The 23,808-nt window shown below is 33.2% G+C and overlaps 1 protein-coding gene across 4 annotated transcripts in view; it reads left to right on the forward strand.

Annotated features, from left to right (window-relative positions):
* The first annotated feature begins 12,468 nt into the window (after positions 1-12,468).
* LOC111712437 (microtubule-associated serine/threonine-protein kinase 1) overlaps positions 12,469-23,808 on the forward strand; it is a 42,431-nt gene continuing 31,091 nt past the window's right edge. For all 4 annotated transcript variants that reach the window (XR_002767458.1, XR_002767457.1, XR_002767456.1 and 1 more), the window contains exon 1: positions 12,469-12,623. The gene's annotated coding sequence lies outside the window, so the exon portion shown is untranslated. The remainder of the gene's footprint in view (positions 12,624-23,808) is intronic.

Raw genomic sequence — 23,808 nt, forward strand, 5'->3', positions numbered from 1 at the left:
CTACACACTCTACACTCTACACTCTACACTCTACACTCTACACTCTACACTCTACTCTACACTCTACACTCTACACTCTACACTCTGCCCTCTGCACTCCACACTCTACACTCTACATTCATCGCTCTATAATTCTGAGACCAAAGTATTTATGTTTGTGTTGTATCTATTTATCAAATAGAATTTCAAGCTAAGATTAATTTTGACAGGTTGAACCATTAATAAAATTAAATCCTGGGGTTTAGGTATCAGGGTACTAAGACTACCTGAGAAGGTTTCGATTCATGATTAGGTTTGAAAAATAGATTCTTTAATATCATAAATCAACAGAACAAATATATATTTTAGATAAAACTGTAAATATCAATGTTTAAGGAATGAGACGAATTGGAAAATGATTAATTGTTTTAGAAGATTAACAAAATAAGGATTTAATAGAAAGACGAGAGAAACATTGAAAATAAAAAACAATAAAAATACAATAAAAAGCTGAATGAAAGAATGAATGAATGAATATGGGTTTGCTAGCTTGTATAATTGTATATCCCTGGCTAGAAGAGCCAAGTAAGCATGTACCTACTCTCATATCCAACCTTTTCATCTCTTCTTTTAACATACAGACATAACAGAGTTGAACTTTTTTTCATCATATAAATTCAATCCTGGGAACCCTTCATGGAAACTATATTCATCTCTCATATCCAGGTCTATATTGAACCCTTGATGGGAACTATATTCTCCCATATCCAGGTCTATATTGAACCCTTGATGGGAACTATATTCTCCCATATCCAGGTCTATCTTGAACCCTTGATGGGAACTATATTCTCCCATATCCAGGTCTATCTTGAACCCTTCATGGAAACTATATTCTCCCATATCCAGGTTTATCTTGAACCCTTGATGGGAACTATATTCTCCCATATCCAGGTCTATATTGAACCCTTGATGGGAACTATATTCTCACATATCCAGGTCTATCTTAAACCCTTGATGGGAACTATATTCTTCCATATCCAGGTCTATCTTGAACCCTTGATGGGAACTATATGTTCTCTGATTCACAATATCCTTTACCAACAGTATCCTATACCAACAGTATCCTATACCAACTAGGTCTGATTAAGATTGACGGAGATATCCTTATTTTTTATCATTATAAAGATATTTACGTCATCCTTAAAAAATAGACAAAGGTTTTAACGGTACTGTTTGTTAATCTAAAATTCCTCTCTATAAATGGGGGTCATTTAGAACTACGTCCCTTCATGGGAACTATATTCTCCTACAGGGTGCCCCACGAAACATGACAGTTGATGAATAGTTTTAAATGTCTTCTTCCATAATTTGCGAAATTCTTTGATACCAAACAGAAAGAAAAAAATAATATGACATGGAATTTTGGAAGTCATATTATAGTAAAATTGATTTTAAAGTAAAATATATGTGATTAAAAGATTTTGTAACGAAATAAACTGCAAAAAGTTTTTAATATTAAATATAATATATGGAATAAAACATTCAAAACTACTCACCAACTGTCATGTTTCGTGGGACACCCTGTATCTGATGAACCCTTGATATCCCTAATCCCCCTGGACTCCTTATACAGCCTTTATATGATATTTATTATGAAAATACAAAAGGTTTAGTGCAGAAAATATCCTTGATATTCCGACAAACACAATCCATCAAAAAATAAGTTGATCCTCTCTTATCCATCAACCCCCCCTTGCAACATATACTCATTAATCCTTCATCTTGCTCATCCAACCTTCTACTGTTTAGTAACTAACAACAAATTTTTAATAAAACTTTCGTTTTTTAAAACAAATTTTAGGGCGAAATATTGGAATTCAAATCTTTTTGAGCAAAGAAATTCCAGTTTTTGCTCTTTATTTTGATCAAGCTCTTTACGCCTCTGGGCTTATAAATATTTATCAAGGATAGTTCAGAGAAAGATTTAGTAAATAAAAGAGTAAGGAAAACATGTTGGTGCAACAGTTTATTTGATATTTGTTTTTTCTTTTATTTAAACAATTTAATTACGTTTGCACAGGAATTCAAACCAAGAGAGAGTTTTAAGAAAAAGAAAACTTCTGTTGATATTCATTTTTGCATACTTTCTCTTCTTTTATCTAATTTTGTATATTAAAACTGGCTTCAAACAGACCTCATATACCTTTAGAATTCTCATTTTTCGCCATTTAACTCCTACTGTTCTCCTGAATCTCCTGTTTCAATCCTACTCACAACCAAATTTTCTCTTAATCTCCTGTTTCATTGATTTAATACTCCTTCACTGCCTACTCTTTCAATGTTTTTCTGTTTAATTCCCGCTGTTCTCCTGTTTAAATCCTCCTTCACTGCTCACTGTTCTCCTGTTTAAATCCTCCTTCACTGCTCACTGTTCTCCTGTTTAAATCCTTACTTACTGCTCACTGTTTTCCTGTTTAAATCCCTACTTACTGCTCACTGTTCTCCTGTTTAAATCCCTACTTACTGCTCGCTGTTCTCCTGTTTAAATCCCTACTCACTGCTCAGTGTTCTCCTTTTTAAATCCCTACTCACTGCCCATTGTTCTCCTGTTCCCCCATTAGCAAAATCATTTCCGTTTTAGTCCTGAACCTTTGTCCTAACATCAGAATTATCAATATCCCAATCCTCCAATACTGGAAACATTGGATACATTTCCTATATTTCATATCAACATCTTTATATTAAATCTTATTTTAGAGAACGGATAGATATAGCAGGCACATTAAATATTTGACATTTTGTTGAGTGTGGACATTTGCATCTTTGTTATTTTACTTTTAGCAACATCATCCTCTCTAGCTCTTCCACCTTTTTATATTGTTAGATTTTTATTAATCGACAATTTGAATATTCTTTGGATTTATAGCATTACTTACATATAAAGAATTAAATTTCTGGTTGCAGAGTTGAAACTTTTCTTAATGCGGTTCAAATTTTAAACTCAAAAGTTTTTGCAACAATCTCTGATTTTCTAATTCCTATATCTTTGCTTAACATGATGTCGACGTGGACCTTTGATATTTCTCGAGGATTTAACGGTTCTGTCAATATTCCAGAAAGCTGTAACTTTCGATCACAATTTGTCCTATTAAATACTTTTTTCCCTGCATTTACGTTTTGAATGAAAAGTATTAAGCAAAAAAATCCGTAAGTTTAAAGATTTTTTAATTATAGACCAAAACGCGTATGATTTCAAATAGAAGAAACCAAATGCCTCTAACTCTGGTTAGTCCGGGGTGATTTTAAACTATGAATTATGTTATATAAAATATCAAAGGTTTACACCATCTCAAATTTTAAACCACCTAAGAGTTTTTTGGAGTTCTTTTTTTAATGGAAAACTTTTTGAACCAGTCATGAGTTAGACATTATTTCAGCATTTGTATGGTTCTATCTCAAGATTTTCTTGTGAATTCAAAACTATCAAAATCCTTTTCAAATAAGAAGTTACTTGACAGGTGTAAAGAAAATGTGTTTAAATAATTGGAAAACTTTGTAAATATCTCCAGTTGAATTCAAACAAACTTTTAAATGATTTATAGAACAGATTCTAAAACTAGTTTTCTTCTTCCAAATTCTCAATCTGAAATCTCAAGATTTAAGAAGAATCGGATGGGAATTTACTACAGGTTAACCCACAAAGGGATGAGACTTTAATGACCACCTAAAACTAATCAAAAATACGATCCAAAGGTTGAAGTTGGTTTTTTGACCAGAATATAGCCTTTCAACTGCTGGATACCCATCCCCACTAACACAATAGTCAATCTTATTCAAATATTAAAAAACAAAAAAAATAAGTTGTGCACGTGCCTCTGTAAGCTGAGGGGTGTTATGGAAACGCCTCAACACGGAAACGGATCCAAAAAAACGGAAACCTCCCCAAAATGAAATTGTTTAAGGCGTTTCCTGTTTTCTCAAAAATTTTCGGAAACCGCTCAAATCTAATTTTTAGAGGAATTTCCCACTTGTTTTTGATCCGTTTCCCAGATTTTTAGGTCGGATTCCGGTTTACACGGGTCTTATATTTTTTTTAGGGACTTCCCAATATTTTTGAGAGATTTCCCAATATTTTCGATCCGTTTTCTCATTTTTTCGGTCCGTTTCCGGTGGTTTTTAAACCTCACATTTTATTCAAAAAGAATTATACTAGCTATTTATATATAAATGATTTAATTGCCATTTCTTTACTTTGCTTTTATTTGTTTTTTTTTGACAAGATATATTTTTTATATTTTTAATTATTCCACATTCTTATATTTTCTTTATTGATTTTTTGAGATTTTTCAATTGGTAAGATAAAAAATAAAAAAAATGCGGAAATAGGAATTTAAAAGTTATTAAAAAACGGAAACTAACCAAAAATATGCGGAAACGGTCGAAAAAAAGAGGAAACCGATCAACAAACTGAGAATTTAAAACTATTTCTGAAAACCGAAAACGGACCCAAAAATGCGGAAATACGGATCAAAAAAATGAAACCAATTAACAAACTGAGAATTTAAAACTTTTTTCTGAAAACCGTAAACGGACCGAAAAATGAGAAAACGGATCAAAAAAAGGAAACCAATTAACAAACTAAGAATTTAAAACTTTTTTTGAAAACCGAAAACGGACCAAAAAAATGCGGAGACCGATAAAAAAAACGGGAAACGAATCAAATATAAATACAGCGAAAGTGGATAAAAAATATTCGGAAATCCCTCAACACTTTTCAGAAATTAAGGGATTTTCGATAATTCTTGAAAAAAGAAGGAAACAGACCCATGTAAGAAAATATTTTTACAGTCGCCTTTTAATGCTCATACTGTGTGGGTAACCTTGTAATATTGCAATGTTTACAGAACATTATTCGCATTGTTTATGCAATTGTTTAAAGCATGAGTTGATAGAGCAATTACTGGTAAATAATGATATATGCTCGATATCATCTTTTCTCTCGGGTCTATTTGTACGATTGATCTTTTACACATTCATCCTTTTTATTCAAAACTTTTTATTCTGATTGGGCCTGAAAGTTGTATTTAATTAGATCCTGTTCTAATCTAGTGAGCGGGTTCCATTAATCCCTCTAAGCTGGATACAGGATAGGAGAGGACGGAGCTAACGACCAATAAAACTCCCCGGATTCCTTCCCATTATTCTGTATCCGAGATCAATTAGCTAGGTTAGGTCGTAAAAATGGTAGTTTATGGTCGGACTAAATATAAATTGATTGGAACATATTGAATCTTCTTGTTATTCTAGTCATTCTGTTCTTCTTTTTCTTCTTGTTCTTCTTGTTCTTCGTGTTCTTCTCGTTCTTCTTTTTCTTCTTGTTCTTCGTGTTCTTCTTGTTCTTCTCGTTCTTTTTGTACTTCTTGTTCTTCTTGTTCTTCTTGTTCTTCTTGTTCTTCTTGTTCTTCTTGTTCTTCTTGTTCGTTCTTCTTGTTCTTCTTGTTCTTCTTGTTCTTCTTGTTCTTGTGGTTATTTTTCTCCTCATTCATTTTCTTTTTGTTCCTGTTCTTTTCGTTTTTATTGTTTTGTTCTTTGTATTGCTCTGTTTATTCGACCCTTTTCCGCTTTTTTTCGATGAGTTTCCTTAAAATTATATTTTTGGTTTGTCTTTTTTCTTTCCTGTTGATATGTAGAAAACAAATTCTTGCCTGTTTGTGACGGTTCTAGGTTCTTTATTAAACTTCAAACAGAACCAATAATTTTTTACAATATTTTATTTTAAATAAACGGTTTCTAAGCTAGTCTTTGTAAAGGATAGAACTGAATAAAAATATTTGAAAATTAGAATAATTTCAAGATGGGCAGAAAAGAAGATAAAATCTCATCTCTGAGTATAGTTTTGCATACTTGGGTTAGACTTCTCTTTAAAGTCCTGGTTTCTATATTTGTTTTATTACAGTTAAGAATCCAATGCTATTTCTTTCTGAGACCGAAAACTAATATTGCAACAAAAAAACTTGAAAAATTAATCTAGATTTTTAAAAATATGAACAATGTTTTTAGTCAATGTTCAGAGAATTTATTGTAAACTTTCTAAAATTGAAATATGAAATATATTTGTAAACTTTCATGAATTTATTCCAAGTCCTCCCCCCACCCCACTGATTATTCCATGAATTTAAAATTATTTTCAAAATTCTATTTCCTGTGTCAGGGGAAAGAGTATATATGGGCGTATATATATCATTTTCTCACTTACACGAATACAAGGATATATATTATTGTAGAGAATGAAATCCCCCAAGAGGATTATAAATTCCGCAAATGAGTAGTGTCGGATTCTGGAACCAGAGAAGACCTACTCATCTCCCGCTCCTTTTCTACACTCGTTATTTATCATGTATTTACATCTAGAAGCAATAAATGTACTTCTAAAGGGGGGAGGACCACAGACAGAAAATGAACCATGGCCGAAAAAAAACCTCCCGGTTAGAAACAGTTCAAGAATTTGACGAGGATGATGATCTCAAGCTTTAAATTCTTGATCACAAATTCACCGTTCCTTCATCCTACAATCAGCTACTTCTGAAGTTAATAAGCTAAACCTTATTGAAGTTAATAAGCTAAACCTTATAGCTGCTCCTGGAAATGATTATTAGGATTAGGAATCTCAAGGTTCCTACTGAGATAGGTGGGAGAGGAGCTCAACCCTTTACCATTCAATATCATCATACCATATCTAGTATTCACTTCTACTAATCTCATTTGTATTAGATGGGAAAATGTGTGGGGGGGGGAGGTGATGACTTCTCGAAAAACTAAGGCGGAAAGATTGTACAGAAGGATATATTGTTGATGAGTTGAAGAAATGAAAATCTGGGATTGGAAATAGTAAAATATTAGGAAGTAAAAGAAATTTTAACTTAAAATTATTGGAAAAGTACAAGAGGAAAGGGATTGGGTAATCTTGATGATAACTATTCAAGTCATATTCTATTCTTGCTACAGCTGATCACTCTGAAGATCAACTGATCAAATTTGAAATATTCTCAATGTGTTTCTGATCAATCTAAAATTAAGTCATGCTTCATCAATCCTTGTACACAAGAAACCTGGTAAAAAATTAGTTTAAGAACGGGCTGGAGAGAGGGTCATGTCTATAACTGGAGCATTGATAATATTACTTTTTGTCCAGATTTTTGTTTGGATCCATTTTTGGGATGCTCCGACATATAACACATGGTGTAGGCTAGGAGAAGAAAAGTATTAAGCCTTTTAGGACCAGGAGCCATTGTGTAGATCCAACCTTATCTTTATTAATCTTAGAACCTTTCCTAAGTAAACCCATTTCCTGGGTTCTACTCCGTACTAGGAGTAAAGCTAAAAGAAATGGAATACAGGGTGAGAGGATATAGTGAATAGAAAGGAACGGAGTGCTAAGTAGAGAGGCGGAGAAAGGATAGGGAGAGAGAGTTTGAAACCCCAAAGAGTGTGAAGAAAGTATAAGGGAGATGAGGGTGTAATTTAATGTTTTATAACTTTTTAATCATCAAAACTTTCATTAATATGTTATGATTGCTTTGCAATGAAAAAATATATTTTTTCGAACATTTGTTACCCAGTATTTTGGATTAAGCTCCATACATTGTTATCTTTTTTGATTAAAAAATAATAACAAGAATTAAAGAGCGGTGGAGAATTGATTTTTAGAATATACAGTTTTTCATATTCATATAAATATGCATTTTAATTGACGTAAACTCTTGAAAAGAAATGTGTAGTTAATTTATAATATTATGGTGTATGAATTTTAACACCTAATTAATGATAATGTAAATTGGGTGGATATCCATACAAGCTGAGGATAATGATAATCAAAATAATTATAATAATGAGCCAGAATAATTTGAGAACATGCAGTGTATGGTTCAATCTGCATTTATTCATGCACATTGCACAATGCACTCTAATGGGGTTTCAGAGGTGACAGTAAAAATCTTTGATCTGGTTCAGAACAACATTTTATTCAACCAACTTTATTTCAAATTGCAAATATAAAATGGGTTCAATTGTTCACTGCAGCTCGCTAGGGATTTAAACCATGTCTTAAAAGCTAAATATTAAAGGATCAATTTATATTTAAGATAGCTAGTGGTTTTAATATTAAAACAGGAGAACTTATCTATACAAGGTTTAGTAAATATCTTGTTGAATTTTCAGCTAAACCTGAGATTATACCTGAGATTAAACCTGAGATTATTCCTGAGATTAAACCTGTGATTAAAACTGAGATTAAACCTGAGATTAAACCTGAGATTAAACCTGAGATTAAACCTGAGATTAAACATGAGATTAAACCTGAGATTAAACCTGAGATTAAACCTAAGATTATTCCTGAGATTAAACCTGAGATTAAACCTGAGATTAAACCTGAGATTTAACCTGAGATTAAACCTATCCTGATGTGGTTTCACTCTTTAATATAAAGCGAAACTTTTCATTAGTTTACTTCATTGGGAAAGTTTTGATTTTAGTTTATAAACAAATAGTTTGGGTCCTCTACAGAATAGTTTGGATGCCTGGTCATAAAACTATAGAATAGTTTGGATGCCTGGTCATGAAACTACAGAATAGTTTGGATGCCTGGTCATGAAAATATAGAATAGTTTGGATGCCTGGTCATGAAACTATAGAATAGTTTGGATGCCTGGTCATGAAACTACAGAATAGTTTGGGTCCTCTACAGAATAGTTTGGATGCCTTGTCATGAAACTATAGAATAGTTTGGATGCCTGGTCATGAACCTATAGAATAGTTTGGATGCCTGGTCATGAAACTAGAGAATAGTTTGGATGCCTGGTCATGCAACTATAGAATAGTTTGGATGCCTGGTCATGAAACTACAGAATAGTTTGGATGCCTTGTCATGAAACTACAGAATATTTTGGATGCCTGGTCATGAAACTATAGAAAAGTTCGGATGCCTGGTCATGAAACTACATAATAGTTTGGATGCCTGGTCATGAAACTACAGAATAGTTTGGATGCCTGGTCATGAAAATATAGAAAAGTTTGGATGCCTGGTCATGAAACTGTAGAAAAGTTTAAATGCCTGGTCATGAAACTATAGAATAGTTTGGATGCCTGGTCATGAAAATATAGAATAGTTTGGATGCCTGGTCATGAAACTATAGAATAGTTTGGATGCCTGGTCAAGAAACTAGAGAATAGTTTGGATGTCTGGTCATGAAACTATAGAATAGTTTGGATGCCTGGTCATGAAACTACAGAATAGTTTGGATGCCTGGTCATGAAACTATAGAATAATTTGGATGCCTGGTCATGAAACTAGAGAATAGTTTGGATGTCTGGTCATGAAACTATAGAATAGTTTGGATGCCTGTTCATGAAACTAGAGAATAGTTTGGAGGCCTGGTCATGAAACTACAGAATAGTTTGGATGCCTGGTCATGAAACTATAGAATAGTTTGGATGCCTGGTCATGAAACTAGAGAATAGTTTGGATGCCTGGTCATGAAACTACAGAATAGATTGGTTTCCATGGTCATGGAACTATAGAATGGTTTGGATGCCTGGTCATGAAACTACAGAATAAAATCGTATCGATAAATTATTCTTCTAACACTTGGTTCTTATCTATATGAGTGTCTATTACAAGATTTGGCCCAGGAACACAGGGTGTCCCTACATACTATCGACAATTTTAATAATAATAGAAGTTTCGAAACACCCTGTATGTTGTTTGTCTCTATTTTCATGGTGGGAATTAGTATTCCAACTGAAAAATTGGTTTTTAGTTCTTTTATTCCGAGACACCCGTATAGAGTATATTGAACAGCTTACAGCTAAATGAAGTTCTTTATATCCTTTGCATCTCTTTGCAATGATAAACGAAATATAATTTATCGGATGGGGTTCCACAATTGATTTTTATCTCAGGGTGGAGTAGATAATAGATCTCAAGCAGGTTCAGCACCAGGAGCTTAAACCCAACCCTTTCGGGTGGAAGTGATAGATCAGGATAGGCCAGTAGGGATCAAACGAGGTTAAGAGAGATCAGGAGAGATCAGGAGAGATCAGGAGAGATCAGGAGAGATCAGGAGAGATCAGGAGAGATCAGGACAGATCAGAACAGATCAGAACTAATCAAGTTAAGAGAGATCAGGAGAGACCAGGAGAGATCAGGAAAGATCAGGAGAGATCAGGAGAGATCAGGAGAGATCAGGAGAGATCAAGAGAGATCAGGAGAGATCAGGAGAGATCAGGAGGGATCAGGAGAGATCAGAACAGATCAGGAGAGATCAGGAGAGATCAGCTGGAAGATCAGGAGGGAGAAAGGTTTATAATTAATATAGAAATTATTAGATTAGAACTTCTTTTGGAATAAGTTTAAATAAGAATTCTTTATTTGATAAAACTGATTTAGTTCTAGGTTGCATGGCATTTGAGAAGGTTTGACTAATCCTGATGGGTTGTTTATCAGTAAACCCTAAAGATCCTGGGGGGGGGGGAAGTACATAGATTTAAATTAAATTTTGCATTCAATCTTTTCTAGACTTCTAATTTTCATCAAATAATGAATGTACTTTCAAAAATCGAAAAAGGGCTCTATAACTCACTCTCTTCTTATTCTGTTTGTTTTTAGATATTTACCTTTTTTCCACTTGTGTCTTTTCTGCTGAGTCTTCATTTATTCTAAATCTAATGAAACATATTTAGTTCATTCTCCATATACTTACATTCATGCACAGACATCGTGGGGCTATTCATATCCAGTATCAGGCCTTTCCATACCTTACCTCAACACTAAACAATGGTTAAAGAACATTGGAACAATAGATCTTGACTGATCCAGGTGCATCAGTATACAGAGTTTGGTTTGATCATGATCTCCGGGTGCACATGAATATCACATTGGAGTCAACCAAGATATCTCCGGGTGCTGAAGTGTACTGGTTCCGGTTTATTTTTAAAAGATTTAATATGATTTTAAGAATTATTAATTGTCATTGGATAACTCCGAAGTCATAAAGTTACTAGATTAGGGTTAGACATGGTATCTCTTGTGGCAAAAGCGTACTACAGCTTTGAGCTCTAGGTTAGGCATAATATCTCTAGGTTTGGCCAGACTTCTCAGGTTGCCAAAATTCACTGGTTTTGGTTAACAAGGTGAATTGGAGGAAACCGGTCAACTAAACTTGATCCCTGTTTCTAGTTCTTGGAGTTATTGCAGTTTAAGTTGTTGAAAATTAAAATTGTAAATTTTTGTTTGTGTTTGTGAAGTTGTTTTACAAATTGTTTCTCATTATAGGTTTGCATTTAAATAAATATTACCTGGGCCATAATCTTGTGAACATAGAAGTCATTAGTATACAGTACACTTTATACAAACAATCATATAAATGTTAATTTTCTTAAACTCAAATCTCTGAATGGTGTTTGTGCCTGTGCACTTGGATTAGCCGGTAATATATCAAACTTAAGTTGAACTTAGATACTTTTAAACCATTTATCAAAATTCTCATTTATTAAACAACCTGAAACCTGTAGGATAACTGGTTAATAATACTCTTTCATAACTTTCAAAAAATTAAATTCTTGCAAAATAAATTGCTTTTACAACGAAATAAACAGCTTTTAATACGGTCATTAATGAAGAATGTTTTAAATTTATCTGCCCCTAACTAGCACAATTTACAGACAAAAAAGTAACATTTTTGTAGCGGAGTGTAAATTTAATGTCGTCTTTGCTTGATAAAAACTTATTAAAAGTAGATTCTATTAGGTTTGATCTGTATACATCTACCACATCAAGAATTAAAAGAGTTTGTAGTTGACAAAACTCTTCTTTTCTTATTGATTTTAAAATATATGGGGGCATGTTTGAATTTCCCAATCCTATTCTGATCCTGACATCACGAACTTGAGACCCCGGAGCTAATTAATAAACCACTCTTTGTGGAGTATAAAACCAGATCTTATCCATCCTCTGATATCCTTTAATGTCTTATCTATTCCAAATATGGAGTTACAAACCCTTTTCTAGGTGATATTGAATTTATTTCACGTGACACAAGTTGGTGGGCTTAACCTGATTCTTGACGGGGAACGTAGGGATGGAAGGGAAGGAAAGATTGGATAGTACCAGGGTTTTGGCAGGAAGAAAGGGAGAAGAATGGTTTTAGGGTGGATATCGTAGGGCAGTAGAAGAATCAGAGGGTTTATTGAAAGATCGGGAGAAGGATTGCATTAGAGGTGTCGCAAGAAGAANCCTCCTGTTAACCTTTCATTGCACCTTTAAGTTTTTAACTCGTTACCCATGTCCAACATTTTTTACTGATTTGCTCACATAAACACCGCAGATTTGCAAATATTAAGCGCAAAACCAAATATTTTTTCCGGGGAGCTGAGTTTGAAGCGGAGTTTGTGCGCCAGTATTCACTATTCAGTCATTCTAGAACTCCGGAGTAGATATGAGCTCAGTGAACCGGGACAAGTTTCTTCTCTCTGTATCCTAGGTATCCTAGAGATAAAAACCTTAATCCTCGATGCAGGATTCCAAGTTAAATCCTCCCTGTGAATATATAAAGTTAACCCTATCTCCCCAATAAACTCTGTTTATGCAGGTAAACTAGGTTTACACTAATCCTTACAGTTGGTCAAAATTAAACTAGATTTTATATCATTTAATATGTACATTGTACACTAAACAGTAGAAACACTACAAAAAAAATAAACAAACAAGTTTCAACAATGAACAGAAACATTTGGAAAATAGTGACTTATGTAAATCTATAAAAATCTATTTTTATCTTGTGTACTTTGATTATTGTTCTTCCTTTGTTAAGCTGTTTACTCGGAAAAAATACTTTATACTTTTAACTGTTTTACATTTTAAAAACTTAAATTCCTCCGCTTGTTCTGGAGTAAGGGGCCGGGAGTCTTGTAAATTTACATTTTTAAAGTGCAAACTCTATTTATGCATTGCATTTTTTACAGTAGATAATTTACTATTATAGAAACAAGGTTCTTTTAGGTTTAGAGTAATTTGGTTCTTTTAAAGTGTCTACTAGGTTTATTCTTTACATTACAATACTAAGTTTATTCTTTGCTTTACAATACTAGGTTTATTCTTTACATTACAATACTAGGCTTATTCTTTACATTAAATACTAAGTTTATTCTTTGCTTTACAATACTAGGGTTATTCTTTACATTACTAGGTTTATTCTTAACAGAACTAGGTTTAGTCTAAGAACTAGGTTTATTCTTTACAGTACTGGGTTTTAATCTTTACAGTACTGGGTTTATCCTTTACAGTACAAGGTTTATTCTTTACAGTACCAGGTTTTAATCTTTACAGTACTGGGTTTATCCTTTACAGTATTGGGTTTATTCTTTACACTACTTGGTTTATTCTTTACAGTAATAGGTTTAGTCTTTACAGTACTGGGTTTATTCTTTACAGTACTAGGTGTATGCTTTACAGTACTAGGTTTGGTCTTTACAGTACTAAATTTATTCTTTACAGTACTAGGTTTATCCTTTACAGCTCTAGGTTTATTCTTTACAGTACTAGGTTTATTCTTTACAGTACTGGGTTTATTCTTTACAGTACTAGGTGTATAATTTACAGTACTAGGTTTATTTTTTACAGTAATAGGTTTATGTTTTACAGTACTAAATTTATTCTTTACAGTACTAGGCTTATCCTTTACAGTTCTAGGTTTATTCTTTACAGTACTAAGTTTATTCTTTACAGTACTAGGTTTATACTTTACAGCACTAGGTTTATCCTTTACATTACTGTTTTTTTTCTTGGAAGTGCTAGGTTTATTCTTGAAAGTACTAGGTTTATTCTTTAAAGTAATAGGTTTATTCTTTAAAGCACTAGGTTTATTCTTTAAAGGGCTGGGTTTATGCCTTAGAGTATAACTGGGTTTATTCTTTATAAAGAACTGAGCTTTATTATATACTGATATATATATATATATACACTTGTGGGAAGAATTGTACAGATCACTGCTAAATACTGAACTATATGATAAGGATATACAGTACTCCCTAAGTAAATGAACCAACCCGTCAAGTATAGAAGTGCACCCTGAGTAGATATAGGAACCAGACCTTATCTAATTGATTAATTGATATCCTGAGGATTGATGCTAGGCATAAATATCTTTTAATTGACACTGGATAGTATTATCTTTACAACCAAGTTATTTGCTAGGTTACTTGTAGATTCACCTCCGGTTTGCTCTGTTATTTGCTAGGTTACTTGTAGATTCACCTACAGTTTTCTCTGTTATTTGCTAGGTTACTTGTAGATTCACCTACAGTTTGCTCTGTTATTTGCTAGGTTACTTGTAGATTCACCTCCAGTTTGCTCTGTTATTTGCAAGGTTACTTGTAGATTCACCTCCAGTTTGCTCTGTTATTTGCTAGGTTACTTGTAGATTCACCTCCAGTTTGCTCTGTTATTTGCTAGATTACTTGTAGATTCACCTCCAGTTTGCTCTGTTATTTGCTAGGTTACTTGTAGATTCACCTCCAGTTTGCTCTGTTATTACAGTGTAGATTCAAACCTATTAGATGTACAGTGAGACCCATATAACTGTGGACTAGGAAGACGATATTAGATTAATCTGATTTATATTTTATGCTGTTATATCAATTGATTGAAAACCAACTTATTACGTAAATTGGGTCTGTGTACAATGCACAGTGAACAATTTCTGTATTTTATGTTCTTTGAACTATTTAAAGTAATAAATTTAGTCTAAATGTCGTTTCCATCTTCCTCATTTTTATGGGTTTCTCTGTATCTTTGTACACATGCATGATGCATACATACACTACATACACTATTTAACGGTTATAAGAAGGTTGGATTTGTTTGATCCTATAAACTGTGCTAATTAATGTATGAAGAAAATATATTGTCTCTGAAAATTCAATAAATGAATCTTTTTTTTAATAATTGTTAGGTAATGATAATAAATACTGTTCAAATGTTATTAATTAAATGTTAATAAAACAGAAACCTGAAAGTCTTTACAGAAATATAGTAAAATCCCAGTGAATGGTATTATATAGAAACTCCCATAATTGGTACCTCCCCCATTTCCTGAATAAGTAAACAGTCCCTTATATTATTCAAACTTCAAATATTTGCTTCAGATCATTCAATTTAGTTCTAAACCTCTCCAATTCCTTGATCCTTCATGTTTATCAATGTAAGTCTGGTTCTTCTAACAAATTACATCTCAACCAGATTTAAATAAAAAATTTGTCAAAACCAGACCCAGAACTATCTCAAGATCAGATTAGTAAATGTTGGAGTTTATATTTAATATAGCGATATTATAATTCAAGTTCGGAGAGAAGGAAGAACCGAGAAATAAAAGAAAGAAATGTTTAACAATCTGGGAGAGATTGATAAAGAAATCCGTTGAATAATTGGTGTATCAATCAGTCGGAGAGAATCAAAACTGATGATTTTTTAAAATAAAGGATAGACATCCGTACTAGGAAAGAACTAATACAAAATGCATCCTTGGGTAAAAAGGAGATGAGTTTAGAATGAAATAATGTTTAGAACAGAAAAACAGAAGGATTGCTTAGATAATAGAAAAATAGGTGATATAAGGACGGATTAGTGGTGCGGGGGGGGGATGAAGGGATAGAGGGGGAGGGAGACTAAGCATGATGGTTACATAAAAAGAAATAAGAATGAGGATCAAAGACAACCGACTCAAATTTTGATAGAAGATTGAGAAAAGAAAATATTCGCATGAGAGAAGATAAAAATATGTGGAAAAAGATAACAGAGGAGTTTACATAAGAACGGATATTTGAGATTTTTCTGAATTTTGGTTTTCTATGAATATATGAAGTTAGTTTTAGCACTTCTCCTTTTTTATTATAACAATATCCTTCCTATCTGTGTAAGAAGAAAATGCAATGAAAAAGTAAGGTTTAGGTGGGAAATTTATTTATTTCCGTAAAAAGTTTGGAATGTTGAAAGTTTAGCATTCTATCTTTATATTAGAATCTTCACCCTCTCCTCCCCCCTTAAGATATTTATATTCCTGTTATAATCTGCACCCAAATAAGGAGCTTGTGTACTGGATACTACTGAAATTACTCAACCTCTATTTAGACATATCTTTCATCTTATCTACTAAACCTAGCTTACTATCTATGCATCTGGAAGTTGATGAGAATACAATTAAACTAAACTGGCAGAAGATTATGAGATGTTTCATCTTTATGGATGAATGTTTAGTTTGAATTGAATGTTATTGTGTACTTCTCCATCTTAATTCTACTTTATGAACGGTTCTAAGAGATACACTTCTGGAGTCCTGTTGCAAACTCCAGTATAGGAATGTGATCCTCAAATAATGTTCTTACTTTGAAGGAGTATTTCAGAATTGTACTTTCCAGGTTCTGATCTATTTCCAATAAAGATTTGTTAAAAAACCCTGATCTGACAAATTATAGTTTTGATCAACACTCCACCCCTGATCTTACAAATTATAGTTTTGATCAACACTCCACCCCTGATCTTACAAATTATAGTTTTGATCAACACTCCACCCATGATCTTACAAATTATAGTTTTGATCAACACTCCACCCCTGATCTTACAAATTATAGTTTTGATCAACACTTCACCCCTGATCTTACAAATTATAGTTTTGATCAACACTCCACCCCTGATCTTACAAACTATAGTTTTGATCAACACTCCACCCCTGATCTTACAAACTATAGTTTTGATCAACACTCCACTCCTAATCTTACAAATTATAGTTTTTATCAACACTCCACTTCTGATCTTACAAATTATAGTTTTGATCAACACTCCACCCCTGATCTTACAAATTATAGTTTTGATCAACACTCCACCCCTGATCTTACTTTTACGTTGAACTATTTCTCCAGAATTCAAGACTTCACACCAACTCAAAGATGGTTTCTATGACACTATCTCTCTAAAGAACGGTTTAGAGCACCTTGAGCAAGGATTGAAGCCTGGGGAAACTAAGAAGAAATACATTTATCAAACCTGAGATAGAAGAAGTAAATATCTAAACCCTGAAAGGTTCAAACACATTTCCTATCTCCGTCCACAGAATGTATCTAAGCTTGTTGAAATCTCAACTGTTAAGCTCTAGGATTGCTAAGTAGGTGTAAGAGTTAGGATACATTAAAATCCATGTTTGGACAGAGAACTCTAGTTTAAAACCTTTTTATTTCTCATTCCGAATCTGGGTACAACTAAATAGTTTATTTAAACTCTATAAATATTATAAACCTTCAACTTTGGGGTTCAGGTTTGTATTCAGAGTATACATTTGCCAGGTTGTATTAGTATTCACAAAGTTTAAGCAAAATTAACTCTTATATTAGTCTTCATAATTCTACTCCTCGCCTTGCCTTGCACCAAGATTAATGAAATTATGTCTGGGTGAATTAAGCCCGTGGGTGTAAGGAAGGAAGAAGGATGAGAAAGGGCGGGGTTTTTATAAACATATTTATCATGGTTAGAAGGAAGGATTGAAGGAGATAGTTCTCAGATTTTCTAACTTTAAATCCGGGAGGTTTGAGGGGAAAACAGTTAACAGTTTTATGCTTCCTACGTGTATTTTAGAACCTTTAGCCACTTCAGTCCTGAAGACTGTAAAATGTTTTATAGGTCGTCTTTATTTCGTCTCTTAATCAGTTTAAGGGGGCCGGCTCCTTATCTATGCATAAGTTCTCATTGTGCTTGTCTAGAAGAATGTTGATAGCTCAATAGGCATTAATTTTTCTACCATCAAAGTATTTTTAAATGCTTGTAACCCTTCCACAGTGCACATAGAACGTGTTTTTGTGCGCGTGCCATTGTTTTGTTTTTATAATCAGCTGTTTTTAGTCTCGACTATCAATTCTTATCTGTTCCTGAAGAATGCTTTACACGTAAATTCTTAATGAATCATTATTATTCAATTGTATGTTTGATTCTGAAGTTTTGAATTGTTATCTGAGTTGTCCAGTGTCCCAGCTATTATCTGAGTTTTCCAGTGTCCCACCTATTATCTGAGTTTTCCAGTGTCCCAGCTATTACCTGAGTTGTCCATGTGTCACATTTATTATCTGAGTTGTATGTTTGTTTGTTTGTTGTTTAATTAACAATATCGGATAGTGGGGCCGGGGGAGGGGGGCGGAGTTTTGTAATGAACACCTGATCTTTGATATCTTCCCCCTGTCTCCTTTCACACTGGAAATTTTCTACTCCACCCGGTTTTCATTTGTCGTTTTTATATTTTAATATTTCAGACAAATCTCAAGTTATTAGTAATCCCTTGATAAAGATCCAATTAAATTGGGTTTATCTATGAGTGGATTTACTCAAAAGTTGCCAAGACAATGTCTATATTTTTGAAATATCTAATTAGTTTACATTTTTTCCAATCTTTCAGAATTAAGTATACTATTCTCTTTTTTGTTTACATTTCTTCCAATCTTTCAGAATTAAGCACTATTCTCTTCCTTATTTACATTTCACCCAATCTCTCCACTTTAGATACTATCCTCTTGTTTGTTTACATTTCTCCCAATCTCTTCACTTTACCTACTATCTTCTTGTTTGTTTACATCTCTCCCAATCTCTTCACTTTAGATACTATCTTCTTGTTTGTTTACATATCGCCAAATTTCACCCGATTGCTCCTGCATATTTCAGTCTCGATGTGTTCCTTCTAATTATGAATTTCATCCTTATAGTTCTCTTCATCTAGATAAACTACTGCTGTAGAGTTGATTGAGTTGAGATTTTAGAATTTATTTAAGTAAGAATTCCTCAGAGACAGCATGAGAGCAGTACTGCATCCTTCTACAGTACTCTAGATCACTCTGGAGTCTTGTTAGACCTAGGAGAATATTTCCATTTAATCCAAATATTCTTTAAACCTTGGTTTCCAGGATAAATATGAGAAAGGTTCGAAAATAAAATACAATGATTTGTAAAACATTTGATGATCCTCATTTTTTTCTTAAATATTGCCGCTTTACCAGGACCGATTTGAAGTAATATTTTGTTGATAGAACTAAGATTGATTTTTTTCAGGGACTTATTTATTTTCTTCTTTTTTCTTCCTTCTCACTTTCGTTATTTACAGTGATAACAAGAAAACTCTGAAATATAAAGACGACTTTTAGAATCAAATCAATTAAAAAGTCCAATGAGCATGAGAGGCAGCAATTGCGCATTGTAAACAGACCTATTTTACTAATTTAGTGATTTAATAAGTGCTAGTAAAACTATTTGCTTTGTAACAACATTAAATGAGCTTAAGTTTTGGTACAATGTCGTCTTCTTATTCTATTGTTTTCTGGTTATCGCTGAGTGTTACTTTATTTCATCTGTACCGTTTAATACTATAATTTATCTACCCTATCTATGTTTTGTGTTATTGTTGGCCGCCGACCCTCCCTAAACATAATTTGATGTTGTGTAAAAACTATTTATTTAGATAGGCGGATTCACGAAACAGATAAAAACTTTATGATTAAACGCATGTCAATCATTCCTCCTACAGATTGTTTTATATCTTGCCAACCCTACTCTTAAGTGTACCCGGAGAGTTATTGTTAAACCCCGTCTTACTGTTTATTATCTTGAGTTAGAGCAATCTTTAATTGGCTGTGCAGTAAAGATTTGTTAAATTGGATCTATAGTGGTCCTAGTTAATTGGGTTTAAATGTATTTTCATTTAGTTTTAAGATTAAGAGAGGTTGGATGAAATCATGATAAATTCCAATGGGATTGGTTTGTCTGTGTTTGTAACAATCATGACTCCAAACCCTGAGCCCGAGACTGGACTGAGTTCTGCTCCGTGTCGGGTTAAGGCCTAGGGATATCCTGGTCCTAATTTACACTTGCAGGCTTTACACAAACTTCCTTATTTGCTCCAGGTCCAACTCAGAGCTAGGTACAGGTCACTAGGTTTACTCTGGGTGCAATATCCATGTACATTATCGCGAATAATACCCAATAAACTGATTAGATGAATCAGCAAAATAGCCTCATGGAGTTAAACTCACAATAAATCTATAAAAATGCATCTATAATGTGCAATTTGCATTTTGCATTCCCATTTATGCAGATTATATGCTTCAGCATACTTTTGCAGAGGACAGAATAATATTGCAGATTGAATCCTACCTCTTTGGAAAATGACAGAATATTTATCAAATCTAGTTTGATATCTCCAAGTAAGTCTAATCTGGGCTGACGTGGGGGTTTATCTTGTCCCTTCTCCGGGTACAGTTGGCAGCAGGGATTTGTATTCTTGAAAATATTTTGCCTAAATGTATTCTCTCAATATTAGATTCAAATATACTATATATATAAATGTTTGTATATACAGGATATATGAATCTATATATCAAAACTGACATTAACGGTTCCTATATATCTGTATATACTGCCTTTTTAAATACACAATATCCTACTAATACCCCCAAGCTGGATTCCGTTTCCAAAATATACCTTGAAAATTACCCATTATTTAGATGTTCTGCATTCAAATATCAAATTGTGTGTGCTAACTAGGGTTCGGAATATATTAAAACCTTTATTTACAACCCCTTCCTTGCCCCAACCTTTCCCCTCTCCTGTCTCCCTTCCTCCCTCCCTGCTGCTTTAAATAAGGTCCCTTCTACCTTGAAGCCAATTCCGTGATTGTTTTCAGAGCTATAGGTTTCCTTGTTATGTATTTTTACACTTTAAAAATATTGTGTTTAGACCTAGGTTTCCTTGTTATGTATTTTTACACTTTAAAGATATTGTGTTTAGGTCTAGGTTTCCTTGTTATGTATTGTTACAATTTAAAGATATTGTATTTAGATCTAGGTTTCCTTGTTATGTATTGTTACAATTTAAAGATATTGTGTTTAGATCTAGGTTTCCTTGTTATGTATTGTTACAATTTAAAGATATTGTATTTAAATCTAGGTTTGTTTGTTACGTATTGTTACTATTTAAAGATATTGTGTTTAGATCTGGGTTTCCTTGTTATGTATTGTTACAATTTATAGATATTGTATTCAGATCTAGATTTCCTTGTTATGTATTGTTACAATTTAAAGTTATTGTGTTTAGATCTAGGTTTCCTTGTTATGTATTGTAACAATTTAAAGATATTGTGTTTAGGTCTAGGTTTGCTAGTTATGTATTGTTATGTAAAATATAGAGTTAAAGGGTAAATAACGATAAACAATGATTTAATTGGATGAATGTATGATAAAGCAAGGTACTAGAGCTAGACCCTAAATATGGAGAAGAGTAGAAGGAAGGTTGATCAACAAGATTGGGTTATTTATCTAAACTACAATCTATAGTCTTATAGGCATACATAATGCATACTACACCTTAACACTTATCTGTCTCAGCCTAGTATTCAGTTAAACAGCAGCCTACACTTTTACAGAAACATTTGCACCATTTTTATAATCAAATCATGATTCCTAGTAATCTTTTCCGGTATTAACGATACCAAGTTTTGGGTTTCATGAATTGAAAAACTAAATATCTGATGCAGGACGGGGGGGGGGGGCAGGCCCTTAGATTTTAAAACTTTTAACGATAGTTTTACAATCAACACCTCTTGTCCCCAATAGTGTCAATGTGTCAGATTTGATGAATCCTGTAAGATGATATCTCCTGGTTACTGTGGCAAAAACTTTGAAATGTTTTTGCCACGGTTTTTGTGAGAATTATAGCTCTGGGCTCCAACCCGGTAGGTGCAGATTGGGTAATGTGTAGATTAGAGTAGAGTAGGTCGTGGGTGGGGAGAGCTTGGGATTGAATATTATTGGGATTTGGGATCAATCCGTTTGGGGTTGAAGAGGGATAAGAAAGAAAGTATTAGAACCTAGATTTATCTTTCTTTTTCAAGTCGAGGGAAAAGGTTTAGATTGTGTTTTATGATGGATTGGTCAAATATTCTAAGTGTTAAAGGATCGGAGAATTCTAAAAAGCGGGTTGGGATCTACTTTAAAGCGAGAGATGGGTTAAGAGAAGGTTGATAAGGTTTTGGTGTTTTATAAGCGGGGCTGGGTGTTCGAAGAGAAAAGAAATTGTGCTAAGTCATTTTAGATATTCTTGGGGCATTATAGGCACTTTGCTCTGAGACATACGTTCATAAACTAATATCTGTACACTGGAAATTCTGATCATTTTTTAATCTTAAACCATGAAATTGTATTTGACAAAAATCCGTTTAATTACAAAGTTTCCCGAGATCTTAATCATTTTCTTTAATAGAATTATCTTTCAGGTTGTCTAGGCAGGTTTTCAAGTTTGTTGGTTTAAGGCAATTAAACTAAAATATATTCAAACATTCATAGATATAGCCTAGCTCAATACCTTCCACATCTAGGGATTATCTTACTAAAAGATAAATAAAAAATAAATTGATTTAGGGGTAAAAAAAATTACAAGAGTTTTAGATAACTGTAAAAACAACAAAAGAGCACGCAATACTTTATGCTCCAAGGACTATATAGTTAGTCCTTAATTCTGAACCAGACACTTAATTCTTCGCAATTACCCAACAGAAAAGAACCTTTATAATAATTCCTGTAAATAAGTACGATTATCTAAACATAGAATTTTCGTCTGATCAACCTTTTGTTTGGAATTTTTTCCATTGACTAGATTGAAATAAAAGATCTGATAGATTTGAATGGGTGACATATCGTCTGATTATCTTCAGGCAAGTTTTAAAGTCAGGCATTTATATCCTGATCGGAGCACAGGATTAGAAAAACATCAACTTTAAAGAATAGAATTAGAACGTGACGTGAGCTAGAACAAAAGTATGTATGCTAGGACTAAATCAGAGAGGAAACTACTATCTTTAATTAGACCTAGGACTATAACTAGATCAGAGTCATAGCTAGGATTAAGCTAGGAGTAAATCAGAGAGAAAACTTCTATCTTTAATTAGACCTTGGACTATAACTAGATCAGAGTCAGAGCTAGGATTAAGCTAGGAGTAAGTTCGAGAGAAACCAACTATCTTTAATCAGACCTAGGACTACAACTAGATCAAAGTAAGAGCTAGGAATGGACTATAGAAGTATAACTTCTACTGGAACTAGATCTCTAGGATTTGGAAGAACAGCTGCCCTTAAAATAGAATTAGTGCTAAAAAAAGAAAATTAAGTTTTTGCCTCAAACTCTGATTTTGCAATCTTTATCTTAAAACTACGTTGTCACAGACCTTAGATATTTCAAACTATGAATTCTGTTAGGTCAAAATATCAAAGGTATATGCCATCAGATTGCAAAATATCAAAGGTATATGCCATCAGATTGCAAAATATCAAAGGTATATGCCATCAGATTGCAAAAGAAATAGGAATTAGAAAATTTTAGTTTGTAGCAAAGTGGTGGAACCTGGGTTTGAATAATATCTGGGATACACGATGGGACAAAGGTAGAATAAAACATATCTTGTAGTAAATGATTGAATACAGATTAGTGTTTATCTATTATTTATTCATCAATAAACTAAAGGTTTACACATATTTACAGTTTGTTTAAACAAGTCTGGAAATAGATAGGTTTGTCTGTCTTATCTCCAGGGTCGTATGGAGCACATTCTCAACACAGACCCTGAGCAGTGTCACACCTAAACCCAACCTGGTTTCCCAGATAATGGTTCTGTTACTAGGGAACACAGTTGGAGTTGATGAGATCAGTCAAGTCTTTATCGGATGCAGTTGGAATATTAATTAGTAGACTATGAGGGG

The sequence above is a fragment of the Eurytemora carolleeae genome, unplaced genomic scaffold, assembly GCF_000591075.1.
Source record: "Eurytemora carolleeae unplaced genomic scaffold, Eaff_2.0 scaffold1195, whole genome shotgun sequence".
In the NCBI taxonomy this organism is placed as follows: Eukaryota; Metazoa; Arthropoda; class Copepoda; order Calanoida; family Temoridae; genus Eurytemora; species Eurytemora carolleeae.